The sequence below is a fragment of the Vidua macroura genome, chromosome 5 (assembly GCF_024509145.1).
Source record: "Vidua macroura isolate BioBank_ID:100142 chromosome 5, ASM2450914v1, whole genome shotgun sequence".
NCBI lineage: Eukaryota > Metazoa > Chordata > Aves > Passeriformes > Viduidae > Vidua > Vidua macroura.
The window spans coordinates 471761-488653 of NC_071575.1; the positions used below are offsets into that span (position 1 = coordinate 471761).

At 40.6% G+C, this 16893-nt stretch overlaps 1 protein-coding gene across 7 annotated transcripts in view; it reads left to right on the top strand.

Annotated features, from left to right (window-relative positions):
- CALD1 (caldesmon 1) overlaps positions 1-16893 on the top strand; it is a 227158-nt gene that overhangs the window by 90519 nt on the left and 119746 nt on the right. For 6 of the 7 annotated variants that reach the window (XR_008437262.1, XM_053978268.1, XM_053978269.1 and 3 more), the window contains exon 2: positions 353-437. The exons of the other annotated variant lie outside the window; for it this stretch is intronic. The gene's annotated coding sequence lies outside the window, so the exon portion shown is untranslated. The remainder of the gene's footprint in view (positions 1-352; positions 438-16893) is intronic. 7 annotated transcript variants of the gene reach the window in all.

Consider the following 16893-nt stretch of genomic DNA (forward strand, 5'->3'; position numbering starts at 1 on the left):
CCCAGGATTTTCTCAGGATTGCATTACTCTGTGGTTGGGTTACAGCCATGGCAGCAGGAGCAGGTGAATGGAGCAGTTTTCCTTGCAAGTGGAAGCCACTCTTTTCCCCGAATGGGAGTTCAGATGCACAGAGTGGTCCGTCTTGTCTTGTTTGGGAGTTTCTTCCTCACAGAGGAGTCACTGGAAAAAGAAAAGGAGCAGCCAATCAGTTTAGTCAGTGGTGCAATTGTATCTAGCAACTGCAGCAAGGATCAAGATCTGTTTTGCTTTCTAGATCATCCTAACTGTAAAGATTTTTTTCTGCCTTTGGTGCCCTCTTCAACCCCCCACGTAAACTCTTCTATCTTTCCAGTGCCTGTGATAACCATTGGCTTACTCAAAGAATCCCTTGGGAGCTGAAGAGGCAGCATCTTCCAGGCTCAGGGACATCATATCTGGTGAGGTATATGCTTTTTATGCCTTTTTTTTTTTTTCCCTGGAGCTATATTTTGTTCAGTTGAGACAAGTTCTATCACGAGATGCACTTCAGTGTTAGCCTAGTTTCCTTTGAAACCCAAAGTCTGGTATGGAAAAAGGTTGTTTTTGGTTAGTGATCAGCCTGATTTGGAAGACAATTTGTGGTAGTCCTTGATCAAACTGCCAGAAATTATTGTATATTTGGGAATTTTCCACCCAAATTCTTCCTTTTTTTTAGTGTTTTTCATGCTAAGGATTATAGGTAAGTATGTGCATGGTAATTTAACTCTCTGAAACATTGAGAAATTGTTCCATATTGTGGCTCCATATTAATCTCCTGGTTCTTGGAAATTACCTGAATGGCAAGGAGGTGATTTTTCCCTTGGGGAGGTTGAACTCTTGTGTCTTTGTCATTAACCCTACATGTGGTCATCTTTGCACACACAGGGTACAGACTGAGGTAATGAGGTCAGCCCAACAGCCACACTAGGCTTTCTCTTGGTGAAAGGCTATGAATATGGAGACCATTATGTGTCATTAAGATAATAATGTTGCTGAATATGTCAGCAAAGTCAATGACTCTGTTCCCCAGGTGTTCTGGTTTTACTTTGATAGGGACATGTAACAAAATTCTGCTTGCCAGGTGGGAGAAAATTTGCCTTTCAAAAGATTGTTGCTTCAGCCCTTGTTAGGAGTCCTGTTAAGCAATGATGGTAATAATAATAAATGTTCCCAGGCTGCACTTGTTTTATAATTGCTGTTTAGCCCAAATTGCTCTGAGTGAGGACACTCCATCATTCTGGCTACACAGGTGGAGGTTATGATGTCATGTGTAGCAAATTCACTGATTCAAAAGGATGGAACATTTACATAAAATAGTAACACAATGCAGAGTTTCAGTAGTGGAAACTAAGGAAAACAGAAAGGATTCAAAATTCAAGTGAAGCAGCCAACCTTGATGAGGAGGTGAGGAAAGGGTGTGCCTTGAAGGGTTTCTCTGTTTGTTCAGCATCACTCTGGAGAGACTGTCACTACCAGGGGCTGTTGTTTGCATGATCTGATCTTGACTTGTCCTGTAAGGGCAAGGTTTGTAAGCATCCCAAGGAATTATGGCCACACCCCTGGTAGAGCTGACAGCTCTTGTGTCTGCACACACTTCTAGAGAGTTTCTGCCTCTGAGTTCTCTTTCCTCAGTACCTTTTTTCTTGTTTCTGATGTTCACAGGCAGGTTCAAGTGGCCAAGCAGAGCAAAGTCCTGAGCACAGAGTTCATGTGGTCAGCTGTACCCTGCCTGCTCTTCTGGTCCCTGGCTATCACAGATTGTGTCAGGAGATGGGGAAAAGAAGAGGCAGTGTGAGCTGGGCTGAAGCCAGCAGGATAGAAACCTAAAAGTGAATTTGTTGGGCAATAGTGGTTCCCAAACACATTTTTTTTTATTTGCACATGGATCTATAAAGGCTCCAGTTTCAGTTCTTGGGAATAATTAAACCTTAAGCAGTGATAAACAATTGCAATATTCAACTAGTGAGCTGCCCTGACAAAGGCATGTCAAAGTAAATTTTTTTTTTTTTTTTTTTTTTTTTTGAGGCTGCTAACTGTGCTGACAGAGAGTTGGTTAATTCTTGAAGGATAATGTTTTGGGCAAATTCCCAGCCTCCAAATGCCTGCAGGCAGATTTGTCCATATTTGTGGTATATTTGAGGTCTAGTGTTCCTCCTGTGGGCCATATATTTTAAGAGGGAATTTTAATGGAAGGAAACATTGCTGCAGAGCAACAGCTTTCTCTGAAACACTTTCCAAAAAAATGTTAAGGCCAAAGGTCTTGTTTTTTCAGGGCAAAAGATGTGAATCCTCTAATATTTACACAGTTATAAATAGCGATGGGCAAGGCTCTAAGGATGGATTCCTGGAAGATTGTATCAGGGATAGTTATTCCCCAAACTAAGCAAAGGCAGTGGTTGTCTTTTAATTGTTCCATCTTCTTTGGCACAGAGAACACCATTATTAAACAGATAGCAAATAATTATAATAAATTTGAGGTTTTCACTCCTCTCTTATTTCTTTCCAGTCCCAACAGGAACTAAAATGGATCTTATTTCCAGTAAGAGATGGCAGTTTAGTGCTGGGGGGAATGTTCATGCTAAATGTTTTGCTTCTCCAGCTGTGGCATCAGTGAGGTGGCAGGAGAAAGTGGAACCCCATGGGGAAGGAACTTACCTGGGGTGCAAGAGGTGCTGCTCTTGACCAGCTGGGCTTGGACAGGGAACTGCATTTGAGTTATGCACTCCTCTCTTCCCCCATCTGTAATTAGGAGGGAAGATTTTAACTTTCCTTAGAGAGAAGCTGCTGGAAAATGTTGTTACTTTCCACTGAAAGTTAAATCTGCTTGGTGTCATTGTTAATAAATAGGTGACTGTTATCTAATTCCACTAACAGGTTAATTTGCCTCCCACAGTGAAATTCAGTCTCTCACAGTGTAGGTGTTGTAAAGTTCAGCATGCAATTTATGCATCACCAAGGAGTTAACATGAAGCCCAAACGAGACACAAGCCTTGCTAAGGAGCCTGAAGGCCAGAGCCTCCAGAAGTGCTGTGACACTTCCAAACAGAAGCACAGCATCTGAGGTGTCTTTACAGACTCATGAGTCTGCTGGACCACTGGACAGTCCTGGTCTGTGTCAGGCACCTGCATCATCCATAGGCATCCCCAGGAAAATAATGCTTAGCTGAGAAAGTCTAAAAAATAAGAAAATGTAGAGCATAATTTCTTGGAAAAGGATTGTAGTTTCTCATTTGGTTTCTAGTTTTCTGTATCAAGAGTAAATGTACAGTAATTGAACTGACTGGAAAATGTTTGGTAGTAAATACTAAATAATAAATGTTTGGAAGTAGCTGTGACCTCAAATACAAAATATTTTTCAGACACTGATGTGCTTTTGTGTAGATGTGTTTGTTGCTAGTACGTACCAGAGAAGAAAAAGTAAAACTGACTTCTGATAGCTATTAGGCATCATTTCAAAATCTTGCAGTTGAGCATTTATTTCTACTGATGTAAGACAGGTATTTAACTCTGTAAAAAGTTGTAGTTGGACACTGTAGGATACTTGAAACTTTTTGAGAACCGAAGCAATTTCCCACTGTAACCAGTTGTATGCTATTTGTACCCCAAAAATTAAAATTAATTCCCAGTCCTCAAAAAAAGGAAAAAAGATCCAGGGATTAAATGACAGAATTGCTGCTTTTTTTGGTGGCTGTTGGTACTATCATATATGCTAAAGCATTCCAACCAAGGGCATGTGGCTGCAATGGAATTTGATGTACAATCAGTTTTAGGGAACAGCCTGTGCCTTGTTAATATAATCCATAAAAGGCTTTCAAACTTCCTGAAACCAGTCCCTTCTGTTTCCAAGTCTGCATATGATCTCATAGGAAATGATCTGGGAGAGGCCAGCTAACCTTTTGCATAATCAAGGTAGCATTGTTCTTTTAATGCCTAAAGTGAGTTGCTTCACTGATATAAACTCAATAATCCCCTTCTCTTCTGTCAACAAATCTCTATTATTGGGCTTTGCAATGATTTTGGTGGCATTACAAAAAGAGAGTAAGTGGGAAGACTGAAGTGTGATTTGAAGACTGACCGCAATAATGCCCTTCATTTAGTTTGTCACCCTTTGTCTTAGCTGTTTCAAAAATCCTAAACCACTTGCTGCCCAGTGAAATTTGGAAGACTGAAATGCAAATACATAACGCAAGAGGGCAAGGTTTATTTTGCAGAGGGCTTAGAGGAAGATAAGCAGCCTGCACCTTGCCAAGTTTCATAAAGGGCAGTACTAGCAAAACAGAGAGGAAGATATCTGCCCCTTATATAGGTTTGATATTGTAAAACCTCTCATGTGTACATTAGCAGTAGAAAAAGTGAAGAAAGTGAAAGAAAAAGAAGTCTTGTATTGGAGCCCTTGAAAACCTTGCTCTTTACACAAACCCAGAGTGCCTCATGCACTTCATGTTCTTTTATATCCTTGGGATACCCAGGATTTCCTCAATATATTTAGCCCAAGAAGGGAAACACTCCAATGAGCTGCTGTCCCTGAAATCCTTGTAGGGCAGTGAGCCTGAACCTTCCCTGGCAGGGCAGGGAGAACAAAAGGCTCTGGGATGTGCACAAGTACAATTATGGTCTAGTTCATGTCAGTAGGCTGAACTAACTGCCTAATTAACTGGCTGAAGTTAGAGTAAGCCTAAGCAGAGGGCTCTGTGGCACTCTGCTCGCTGCAGAGTTGTTGAATTTGGCACTCTGCTCTGGGCTCCAGTTAAACATTTTCTTAACCATATTAGGATACGTGGAAATTGGCCAGCCAGCAGCAGGCCTTCGATGGACTTACTGCTTGTGCTCATACTTTATAGAGTAGGCAGCCACTGCTTTTCTTTAAAACTAGCAGGTTTGATAGAATACCACAAATAGAACCCTTGAAAAATTGTCATTGAAGTACAGAAGGGAAAATAAGAGCATTTCCCAAGACAAAATACATTGTTATAACAAGGTTTGCTGTTCCCCTGTGCTCTCCATCTATAGATATTGATCATCCTCTAAATTGGATCCCAGTAGTTATGTACTGTGCTGTTATTCAGGTGAAAAAACAGGGAAGTGAGCCTGACTGGCTACGGCATGAGCATTCCCATTCCCTTTGCTGGCATATCCAAGGCTGGGGAAGGCAAAACACTGCACTGGTGACTCTCAGGGTTTGCAGAGTTCGGTTTATGGAGCCAAACTCCCTGGGGGTAGTGCAAGAGCAATGGGCCTGACCTATCTGTGTTGCTTCAGAGGTAAGAATGTCTGAAACTTCCCCAGCAAGGGATAGAATATTCTGCTGGAGAAATTCCAAAATAGAAAGTCTTCAGTATTTAACTGACAACCTTTAGGTTCTTAAGGGCTGGGAATTTGGCAAGCAGAAGTGTTGGTTAAGCATATTATCAGGTCCACCCTATACTCCAGTAGATTTTGCTATTAAAATTACTTTTTTGGATCAGTAAATGTTTTCATAATTTTTAATTTACTACTGCTCCCTGTGGCTGTAAGCTTTTGTTTCACTAAAATGGTTCTCTGTCCTTCCTAATGTTGTTCTAACACTTGCAGACAGTTGTCACATCCCCTACTTAAAACTTATTTGATGTATCCATAGATCTTTTAATCTCTTTGTAAGTCAGTTCTTCTCTGCTTGCTTAACACTTTTATGGCTCTCTTTAGATCGTCCTCTGGGTTATTGTTGTCACTGAGGAAATGAGTTCTCCAGAGCTGAATGAATTATTCCAGGTGTGATCATCACAGAGCTGTGTTAGGGATATCACCTTTCTGCCTTGTGTGTTTCATTTAGTGTTGCATGGACCCTTTCTGCTACCACATCAACCATTATTCGATGCCTAATGCAAAAAAAAAACCAGGCCACATTTAAGCTTTTCAATTAGAAATTTTGATAACCTTTCTCAAAGATGCAAAAATGGCTGAATCCATGCCTGTGGCTTGTAGCTCAAGGCTGCCAGGAGGGCTGGAATCATCACATCACTTCTGACCTTTCACCTTTTTTGTTGATGGTCTGTATGATCTTATACAGGTCTTTTGACGACTTGACCCTCGTGTCTGTGCTAGTGGATAATAACACTGTAGCAGCCGCATTTGGTAAGGCTGTGAGGGTTGGTTCAATTTTGTGCATGATCTGGAACATATAAAGAAGTGGCAATGTAAAATATTTGGGCAAATGGCTGCAAAAAACCACATTACATGACCTGTAAGCTTATGCTGTCCAGGCTTGTGGAAACTGAGGAGGGCCATCAATAAAAATCCTGTTTCTGTAAAATGATTTATTTGCTAAAAGAAGAGGGGAACTAAATCAAATGAAAATTATGAACTTTATATTGAGTGTAACCTCTGCAAAGTTCGCTAGAGACCTACTGAGAATATGGTTTTAACGTGTCCAAGTTTCCTTTGTTGTTTTACCCAGCTGTTAATTTTTAGTTTGTGAGACCAGCACAAGCAAGAATACATTTGTTTGACAGTCTTGGAAGAGGAAGCAAACTTGTCTTTTATTTAGGCATGTTTATATCAGCACAAAATGAACGCAATATCATAAAATTGTAGCAGAGCTAGGAGTGGGGCATGGAGAAAATAAAATATTATTTTTACATTTTTTTCTGAACTCATGTAAATTAAGGCACATCACAAATTGTTCTTCTTGAATCTAGGTTGGTAAATCTCCTCACTGGCACAGCATATGGATTTACCAGGTTAAAAACCCTGAACCTGCATTCAGTTGATGTCAATTTGTGAGGACCACGAATTATATATACCTAGTGAGGGGGTCTGAGAATTGTAACATAGCTGAAATCCAGGCTCATTTGTGGGCAGTCTTCTTAACCCAGCCCAGTCCTACCTCTGTGAGCTGAGAAATTTGCAGTGATGGTCCCTGAGGTTTACAAAGCCATGCACCATTGACAGTTTTAGTAAGCTAAGTTTCTATTTGGAAGTGAATACTCTGAACTGGCTGAGGATAAGCAGTAAGAAAAATAAATCTTTCTTAGTGATAGTTCAATTTTCCACTGCATTGTAGAATTTGGTGTTTGGAAGGTTACAAAACCACTTCTGTGAAAGTTACTGCCCAGGTGAAGGCTTCTCTGAAGCCATGGATGAGGACTGAAAGATTAATGAAATATTTAAATGTTATAAGGAGGGTATGCAAAGGTGCATGAGCTCTTGGGGTAGGAGGGAAGGGATTTTGCATGACTTTTTCATGCCCACGTCATGCTAAAACAAAATAAATAGAAATGCAGCCTCAATATTGAATCCACTTAAGGGAAATGAAGAAGGAAACATTTCTGTAGGTTTCCATTTTAGATCCACTAAGGGCTGCTGTAGGGCTGTAGTTCAATGCAGGAAGCTTTTCTATGGAATTTTGGCATTAGGTGGACTTCCCAAGAACAGCTACTGTCCAGAAGATATTCCAGCTAAAATCTTCTGAGAGCAGTTTGAAATGCTGGCACTATTTCATCTGAGGTCTGATCCAGCTTGAGCTAGGAGAGGAACAGAGGAGGCTCTGATTTGGATCTAAATGGCTCCTCTCTACGCTGTCCAACTTGCACATTAAATGTTCAAACAGAAGAACACCCCAACCAAGCAAGCCCCCACAAATGACCCCTTATAAAGGATATGAAAGAAAAAAGGTTGTACAGAGCTTGTATTTGACTAGACCAAGACATGTTTTGAACCACAGGCAGGAGCAGAGGACAGCATCTCCTCAGCAGCGAGAGGGGAGATTGTGGCAGGGGAACGTGGCACAGGAACAGAGGTGACCCACACTGCACTTGTGGGAAGTACAGCCTGGTTTGGATGGCTTTGAGCAGCCTTAGCAGAAATTCTTTCTGCCACAGATAATTCACTTATTACTGAATTACTTAGCATCTGCATGTGGGTCTTTCCCAGAACTACCAGGACTGGGTTGAGCTCTGTGGGCAGATGCAGGAATATTCAGCAAGATATTTTGGTTTTTTTTGTACCTCAGTTTCCCCATTTGGAACAAGCTGACCTGAGAGAACCAGATTAGGTTCTGTTCTGTACTTGGTTATGCCAGAGGTGTATTTGGATGTCGGCAACACGTACAACTGATCAATGTTTAATTAAATGCAATTCCTGCCCAAGGGAGTGCTTCCAACTTACCCAAAAATAGGCCTGTGCAGAGAGGGAGCAGAAATGTGGACTGCCTTGTCTAGAGGCCTTAGATTCTCTTTAGGGGAGGGCTGGGTTTGGAGCCTGGTCTCCAGAAAAGGCTTCCAGTGGCTGACTTGCTAAATCCTGTTGTGGTCTAAATATTAATGGCATTGCTATAGGCAGAAGGGTTTTGATTTGATCTAAGGAGGTCTCAGACCCTTGTGGGTGGTGGCTTTGAAGGCAGGGTGACTTTGCTGAAGGGTTCACCTCTATGACTATGACTGTGGCTGTGACAGCAGGAAGGATGGTGTGGCTGGGCTCACAGAGAATCCGAGCACAAGTCTGGATGAGCTGGCTATATCTTGGACCCAAACTTCAAAGCCTTCAGTGAAATTCTAAATAACCCAATAGGAGATTTTTGGGTTTGATTTGTTTTCTTAGGTGTGAGTCAGCAGCATGAAGCTGAGATCTGGCTGTGTTCTAGCTCTTGCCTCCTATTTTATATGCCTAAAAGGCAGCTATTTTGAAGCACTGCTAAATTATTGTCCACCTTTGTTGCCCTTGGGAAGAATAATGGTGTTGCTCTGGATGTCTTTTTTTTTCTATATGCCTCCTTCCATATGCCTGTGGCATGTAGCAGAGTGAGCTCAAGAGTTACTACTACATTTACTTGTGTTTTGAGGAGAAAAGTGTCCTCATTGCTATTTTTCCTTCCCGACTCCCCACTCCCTATCCTTTCTAGTTCAGAATGTTAATCACCTTGCCAAGAATTTGATTGAGTAGCTTGGATATAAAAAAAGATTGGTTTATGACTCTCAATAATATGGGTAGATGTGTACATGAAGTTAGAAGTGCATCTCATGCTCCAGACTGTAAGCTGAATGCTAATGGATACAGCAAAAGAATCCTGCTTTTAATTGCGTGATTTGATAGGTAAATTGTGGATTTGTTTCATCTCCTTACAAATATCTTACAGACACTTTTGGAGATGGAATGCTGATGCTGGTAGAGTGGCAGCTGTAGCTGATGCCAACTCATGTTACGCTTGTGATCCAAACGAGTAACAAATCAGAGCTCTCTAATAATAGGAAAAGGAATTTCATAAAGAAATTAAATGGGTGGGGAAATTCCAGTGAAAACAGTAGTGGTTAAAGGGAGAGCTTCAAGGCCAGGAAATAGGTACTCAGTGAAAGTCAAAGCTGGTATCTGTCTATTGTAATTCTTTAAATGTTCAGATTCAGATTATTTTACTTTAAGGAAAAAAGTGGTGGGTCGATTGTTATCTATGGTTAACAATGTCCATAGTCAAAGTGTCTTGGGTTCTGGTTTTGCTACATCTGTCCTCGATTTTTGATACCTTCTGGCTCTGAGGATTTGCTGTCTTGTGAGGAGCTGCAGCTTCCTGCTGCTCTTGTTGAACACACACAAGTAGCACTTAGGCTGAAACTGGCAGGTAGTATTAAAAAATATATTAAATAATATAGAAGATAGATGGAGAAAAAAAAATGTGGGTGTCTAATCCAGTTCATTCTATTGGCCCAAAACAAAGTTTACTATTTAATGTGATTTTTGAGTGGTGTATTTTGTTCTGGAGGTGTCCCATGCAGAGCTTTGCAGTTTGCCTCTCTTGACCTGTTACAGTGCTTAATTATCCTTCCCTTTACACAGTTTTCCCAAGGGTCTTAATTGGTAGGGAAATTGCTGGTGTCAAGGGACAAAATCAGTCTCTGTTGCTCCATTTTAAGCACATTACATCTTCTCCTGCCCTCAGGGGATGTGAAGGGTTTATCATTCTCTAATAGAAGTGCAAAAATTACTGGTTTTTAGGGTTGGCAAGCCTGACCCTTCCAAATTCTCCATGGACACCATGCTTCCTAGAGTTCTGGGAACTTTGCTTGCTCTCTTCCAATGGTTCCCCTATTTCCTGAAGCAATGTGTGCCTGTGGATATATTCAGGTTTCCAGCCAGGAACTGACCAGTACCCAAGAGGGAAGGAATGCTGTTTGTAGCTGCTCTGTTTCCAAACATATGACATGAGTGTGATTTGCCACCAGCCCTGGGTTATAGATTTTTGACTCCTTTTTTTTATATCTGTCGTTTGCTGCCGCAGTAAAAATTACCTAGTGTTTGTGAAAGCAATTACCAAGCCACTATCATATTTTTGGAGAGATTTAACCCACAAACTGAGAATGCTCAAAGCTGAAAATGGCCTAATTTTGCATGTTCAGGCTACTTGTCCTTTCACTTGTAATTCTTAACTTTCATGGGTTTTTTTTAAGCTATTAATAGCAGAATTTGTGTTAATGAATATTGTCAGTGACCATTCTGGTCGATGGCTTGGGCTGCTTGACATATTCAGCCACATTTTGGCTTTATGGGATAGGTCAGGCTGAAAAACAAAATACACTGAAATAGGGAGGCAAGCCCTAGAGCAATGAGGGGAATGAGAATGCATTCATTAAATGCTTCACTGAGGTTCTTGCAATAGAGAAATGCTTTGGGAGAGCAGGATGTGTCTGGAGCCAAGTTTCTTCAACACCTATGGGTGTGCTTCACATTAATTTTTAGTATCTGCTTTTAGAAATCTTGAGAAAGAAGAGGTAACGCCATGACAGAAGAACAAACATATTTTGTTGAAAGTAGAGTGTGTCCTGTGGAAGATATCATGTTACTAAAATGGAAGCCACCTCCTTCTATGTAAGAGGGACAGCTTAAAGCAAGGTGCTTGCTCCTCTAATCCCCCTTGCAACACCATGACTTAAAGACTTGGGAGTCTTTGAACTAAATTTCCCATATCAGTGGGAGAATCATCCTGATCTCCTCCAGCCTGGCTTCCCAGAGGCTTCCTAAATGCTCAGATGGTTGTTAATGAAGAGAACAGGTCTTATAAATTCCCTAAAGATGTAAATTGAGAACACCTACACTGGTGTAGGAAAGAGATTGCCATGGTTTGAGCATGCTGAATTCAGAACAGCACCTTTGGAGGGAAGGGTTCATCACTGTCCTTTAATGCCAAGCTGTTCTTTCAGTTCAAGCCAGCTTTTTCCACTGAGAGGGGAATGAAAAAGATTGCCTGTCAGTGGCAATATGCAGTACAGAAAACAGCTTTGGAAATACAAGGACTAGGAAATATAAAATTGGACTTGTTACTGTCATGAAGCATAATGGTAATAATTCACAATGGATCTGTTACTACAATGAAGCAGAGGAAAAGCACTAATCCGCTGAAGAATACAAGGGGTTTTTTTTGTATTATTTACCCAGGTGTGGGTGTGATGGATGAGGCCAGATATCAGTGGTGTAAATCTATGGGTTCAGTGCGGGCAAAGCTGAATCTGGCCAAGTTTCTCAGAAGAGACTTCCTAAAGGGATGAGCTTTACTGTGTTGGTGACTTCCCAGTCACAGCACTCACCTTCATAAAGTATCCAAGCTTACCTCTCAGGGTGATAACTGTGGATTTTCACAGTGCTAGGAAAAAGAAAATACCTGCTGTTTCAAACTTTCCCATGCACTGCATGGATAAGGACATATGTTTTTAAACTCACCACCTTGTCTTCCTTTTGAATCTGCTGGAAGTTTTCTATCTGAACCTTAGGAATTATTTGTGCATGGTACCATGGTGAATATGTAGACCTTAGCTGGCTGCTAGTTATTGTTTATAAAATTCTGTTTGTGTATTTACAAAATGGTAATTGCAATCCATGGAAATATGAAATAGACTTTCAAGTATGTTTTGAGCCAGGATCTGAATTAGAATAAACATACAGATAAGTAACTTGTGCAAAGGTAGATACTTGTTTTCCTCTTCACAGTGAAACAGAAGTGTAAACACTGAGCATTTACTTAGTAATGAAATATCTTATTTTTGTAGATGTGTGGAAAAAAAATAAAGTGTTTTCCTTTTCCCTCCCCACCTTTTCCTCTGGGGCATTGTTAGAGTCTGTCTGATCCATGGAGATCTGATCCAAACCTAGGGAACTGAAACTTTTTTTTTTTGATAAAAAAAAATAACAACAAAACCTGGGTTTGGTCATTTCCCCAAGGCTCAGGATTGCTGGTGATGTCACATTTCTTTCCTCAGAGCTGCCTTTAAGAGTTCATCTCTGTTACAAAGACCATAATGTATATTCAAGAAACATTTCAATAAAACTGTGGCAGCTGAAGTCTCCATCTCATCAGTAGGTCACGGTTCAGTGACAAATTTTCCATGAGGGCTCACAGTTGGTTATCCTTAAAATTACAGGTGAAGTAGTGGTCTTTCAAGCAAGAGGGAGTGAATGAAGGAAATTAACTGCTCACAGCTATCATGTGGCATGAAAGCCACTTCCATCTCTGCCCTGGAACCTCTGTAATCACCCATTAAATTCTTGTGTTTTCATTCCATAACATATACCTACTCTTGAAATCTGATTTAGATTACTCAAATACCACTGCAAACATGGAAAAAGGGAGAATATTTTTGCATACCTTATGAGTGGTAACAACAAGACCTCAGATATTATTGTCCCTGTTTAGTAACTTACTACCTTGACGTTTCTGGGTGGATCTGCTAGATCAGTGTCAACAGAAGTGATTCCTTTCATCCTGCTGGGAGTGGTGTCAGTGTTGTGCTGCAGTGATGCTGCTAGGAAAAACAAGGCGAGTTGTTTAATGAGATTTAGATAAGGCTGACATTAGGCTTGAGTGTCACGGCTCCTGTAGATGCACCAGAGGATTTTCCTGCCCCTAAATACAACCAAAGTAAAAGCTAAGACACCTGGCCAGTCAGAAAACCTCCACAATGGTGAGCACTTGGCAAATAAGTGGATTGGAGCTTTGAGGATTGAAGTTATCCTCCCACTGTTCTATAGCTTTTCCACCTCTCATGTGGGAGCTAGCAAATATTTGAATTCCCTGGGATTTAATGTGTCTCAGAGGGAAGCAGCATGAAGCAGATTTCAGCATGTTGTGTTGCTGAGCTCTCTCAGTTTTAGGTGGTTTATACAGTGCTGGCATGATTCACCCTGAAGTTTGTCTCGGGCAACCTTTTGGTTCCTCTGTTGGATCCTGCATATTTCGTGGTTGATTTAGCTGGGTTCACAGAGCTTTCTGTAAACCATGGAGTTCTAGAGAGAAATTTATGGGTTTGAAAGAATAACCAGCTTCACAGGGCAAATGGCACTGCCTCTGATTACTGTATGAAAGGAAGTTTTGGGTTTACCACTAATTGCAGATAAAAATTAATATTTGCAAAGGAGACATGTATGATTTATTTATAAGTATTTTCTGTTTCCATAATGAAATTTCCTTTGGGTTTAAGTACAGTCATTTGGAGGAAAAAGCAGAGGTCTGTGGCTCATTAGTTTCTGGTGGTTGTCAGAAGCCATTAATCAATTGCCCCTTTTACCAACATAGGTCCTAATTCAGCAAAGCATTTAGGCACATGCTTAACTATAAGCATGTGTTTCAGAGCACTTTGCTAAATCAGGGCTTTAATGTGATTCAAGCTTGCTGCATTTTTTTCCAAGTTTAAGTTTACCCTGAAATGACAGGAGTCATTAATACATCAGCTAAAGTGTCATGTACCTTCCTCACCTGTCTTTCTAAATAGTCATATGCAAGCAGGGGGGAATGGGTCAATTTTCCCCTCATCTTTTTAAAATCCTACCTCAAATGGAGGCTACTGTCCTGAATAGTAGGTCATGTGAAATAGCAGCAAGCCAGGAGCTAGAGGAGTGAAATGTGGGGAAAGCAGTTTCCACTTGATTGTTTTGTTCTCTCCAATCACTGTTTTTGCTAAAGGCTGCTTGGCTATGAGGAGGAAAGAGGAAGGCAGCAGATCTATGTTTTGATACAGCCAAATGAATCCTGGTATGCAGGATCTAATAAGTCTAGGTAGATGCATGCATCTTAATCAACAGAGGAGAAAAATTCAAGTTCCCCTCACTCTATAATTCTCCCAAGCACTTCTACGACTTTTGTAAAAATTACAGCGTGGCTTTTAGCAGTGACTAAAGGTCAAGGGTGAGGGTTGTGTGCTCAGACCAGGTCTTGCCCCTGGAAAAGGATGCAGCCCAAACACAGCTGTCCTGCAGAGAAACCCCCTGGAAGGAGCAGCACCTCAAGTGCTGCTATAATAATGCCAGCACTACTACCCCTCCCACCATGTCCACCCTTCTCATTTTTTATTCCACTAAGAGGACCAAAGGGACCCGGGTTTTTTCTTTGCCTTTATTTGTGTATGAGTCATAATTTAGTAGAGATAATTGAGAGCTCTCAGAAATTACAGCAGTAATAGACCAATAAGATTTTTTATGGTTCAGCAGGAAGTTGCATATCTTTAGAGTAAAGGTAACCAGCCTTATAATCCCTTCAGGTAATGGCCTTTGGGCAATTTTTCCCCATTCTGTGAAAGCCAAAGTGACATCCATGTATCACACACAGTCTTGATTAGTTTCAGACTTTGCAGTAGGGATGCTGCCTGTTGAATCAGCAGAAGCACTTTTTGAGAAATATAGGTTTCCTTTGGATTTTCTCCTCTCAAATGTTGCTGTCATTGAAACTGGTTTTGCTTGTGAAACCTGACATCATCTCAGCCTGAGGTTGTACCTGGGAAGGAAAATGACTTCATTGGTTCATGTTTCCATTTTCTTCCCTTTCTGCATTTGACAGCAGCAGGAGCACATGATGGAATGGTGCACATAAAGCTTTGCTGTGTACGTTGCACAAGTGGAAATGACAACTGAGCTTTGGCTTTCAGGCTGGAGCAAGGCCTACGTTGCTCCTAATGGACCTTGACTCTGAACCTTTCCGTCAATAGATTAGTGTGGAAAATTTTGCGTGCTTCCTTTGACTTTCTATTGGCATTCTTTCTATCCCAGGGAGAAGAAACCAAAACACTTTGTATTTTCTGTATTAATAGTTTTATACCAGACTTAGGGGGAGCTTAAGCACTGTTTATGTTGAAAAGCATTCCAAGGCCTCAAGGACTTAAAATCTGATCAGATGAGAATCAAAGGGCAGTAGGGGAAGAAGCAGCATTGAGGTAACCCCCTGTCCCCAGTCTCACCCCAAAATCATGTGACAGAGGCAGAGAAGTCTCATCTTGAGTCCTAGGTCACAATTTTCTCTTGCTGGTAAAAGGATGTTTTTAATAGGCTTTGACTGATAATTGTGGCAGTGGCTTTCTCCCCAGCATGCTTTATCTTTGGAACCCTGACAAAAATTGTGACCCTCACCAGTTGTGGAGTCTTTTTGATAAAGATCGTTTTGCTACTCTAGAATGAGTTACCAAGACAGGTAAAAGCATAGGCTTTCTGTGGTACATTTTTAAATTTTTATTATTTTTAACTTTGGAGCATGCCTCTTTGAATGATTTTGGTTTCAAAAAGTTAAAGCAACACTTAGGGAATTTTTAAGATAGCTCTTTTTTTTTTTTTTTTTATTTTTTTCCCATGCTTTGATCATGCAGTTACTTAGAATCCCTCATTGTCTTATGCTTTTTAAGAAGTTTAGGGGGCTTCACATCTTACCTCTATGACTTGCTAAGCACCGTGTGTTTGAGAATTGCAGCTTCATCAGGAGCAAAAACTGTGGGCTCTGTGCAAAACTGTCCTTACAGATGCTGAGCAAAGGTAGGTGGTCTTGGTAAGCGTGAATCTTTAGCCATCCATAGAAAGCACTTGACAACAGCAGAGATTAGATCTCGAATAATTAAATAAAATGTGTGTGTTTTTTTTCTCAGTCTATGAAATTTAACAAAGGAAAAGGGAAATGATGCTCAGGCAAGAAAGGGAGAAATGGTGGGATATGTGTGATTAATACAGTTTTAACTTTGCTGTCTGTGATGACACTATGCAGTGATGAAGTGGATGTATTCTGTGATTTATTTTCTTCTACTTTAAAGTAGTGGAGCTCTAAAAATGACTAATGAACCTCCTTTCAAGGTTCATATCTATGACCTAATTCATATGTGTCTTCCTCTTAACTGCTGCATAAAGCTGAGGGCTGCTCATCTACAGAGCATTAGAGGCCAAAGCAGAGACCCTGGACAAGTTCCAGCACTAATAGCTGCATTCCAGTGAAAACAGGAATCAGATGTACAGTGCACGTGATAGCCTAATTGGCAGATGCTATTTACCATATGTTAATTGCAAGTTGTATTATTAGCTATGGTGTTGATTAAGGCAGCAATTAGAGCAGCTCCTTGCAAGATGCTGAGTTTGTTCCAATAGATGCATTTTTATCAGTGTACCATTAAAGCTTATTCTTTAGAGCAAAACCTTATTAATGTGTATTTTCCTTAACCTCAGTTTTGCATTAGAGTAAAACCTTATTAATGTGTATTTTTTTAGTTTCTCCAGAAAAGTTCCTATCTGAGGAAGTGTTCTGCTGTACTTTATTTAGACTATGGAAGATTGTATGGTGTGTATGTTTTCATACTAAGTGCTACATCTGTTGCAAGATAGATCAGTGTATATATGTGTATATAAAAGTCTATTTGATGCAACCATCTGTAGGCCCAAATAGGGATTTTTCTCTGGAGTTCTTAGAGGTGAATATGATAATACATGGAGCACCATACCCCCAGTGGGGATGCTGCTATATAAATGAAGTTCAGCTTATGCCTTGTGGACAAATTATGGTCTGGAGTGTGGACATCAGTCTTTGGATTGTGCAAAGCATGTGAAAAGCCTCATGTTGTGTTGTCTGTGTGGTGTTTGGTATTTCATAGTAGAGGAAAGAGCAGGGGAAAGCTGTTG